Raw genomic sequence first — 1,013 nt, 5'->3', positions numbered from 1 at the left:
AAAAAAAAAAATGGACCTACATTACCATCTCTGTTAAACTTGGACTTTGACTGGGAGAAGGCTACAGAAAGCATAACTTTATTGTGGACCCAGAAGGGCAGCACGTGAAGCCAACAGTCAATGTTACTCCCCACAGCAAAGATGCATCTCATGACCATAAATAAAGAGTAGTTACAAATAAGACCACCAATAAGGTAGGCAAGGGTCAGTTGATAGAGTGCCTATATGCAATGCTATAGAATATAGAATTGGTCCTGTAGATCCTACCGTATAAGAATGGGGTCAGAGAAAAGAAAAGAGACAGCTATGAGACAGCATTAACAGTACATGATGGCAAATTAGACTTCACAAATAGAAAAGAGCCTTGACTCCCAGATTTCTGGTTTTGGAACTACATTGTATATGTTGCATGAAAACACATATTAGCTTTGGGGTAAAATGAACTGAAATCCTTCCTCTTCCTCCACTATCAAGGGAGAAATTGCACGTCCCGGGATGGGTACAAGTTCTGGAAGATGCCTGAGTGCTACATTCGCGGCAGCACCATCAAGTACCTACGCATCCCAGAGAAGATCATCGACTTGGTCAAGGATAAGGTGGTGGTCAAGGGCCGTGGGCGTGGTGGCCTGCAGCAGCAGAAGCAACAGAAGGCCGGCTGCATGGGGGGTGCTGGGCAAGGTGTGTTTGGTGGTCGTGACCGTGGTGGGACCCCAGGCACCAGCAGGAGAAGAAACCTGGCCAACAGGCTGGCAAGCAGTGAGCTTCGCCTGTCGCATCCAAAGACTTGCGGGGCCTCAGCTCAACTTAGCCCACCCACTGGCAGCACCTTCTGCCCAGTAGACACACCTGTTCAGAAAGAAGGGTGTCCAGAGAGTCCCATCAGCATTTTCTTTCAGATCCTCTTCCTTAAGGAAAGCCTATCTTTGGTTTTTGTTTTTTAAAGCAACAGTTCAAATTGCACTATTATCTCCCTGTTTTTGTTTTGCGGAGTAGCTGTGGGACCGCCCCCTGAG

The 1,013-nt window shown here is 47.2% G+C and overlaps 1 pseudogene; it reads left to right on the top strand.

Moving 5' to 3' along the window:
* Positions 1-760, top strand: part of LOC102842757 — a 3,530-nt pseudogene extending 2,770 nt beyond the window's left edge.
* The last annotated feature ends 253 nt before the right edge of the window (positions 761-1,013 follow it).

Source organism: Chrysochloris asiatica, unplaced genomic scaffold (assembly GCF_000296735.1).
Source record: "Chrysochloris asiatica unplaced genomic scaffold, ChrAsi1.0 scaffold00109, whole genome shotgun sequence".
Taxonomy (NCBI): Eukaryota; Metazoa; Chordata; class Mammalia; order Afrosoricida; family Chrysochloridae; genus Chrysochloris; species Chrysochloris asiatica.
Note: the sequence above shows the minus strand (reverse complement) of the source record. Positions and strands in the feature narration are given on the sequence as shown.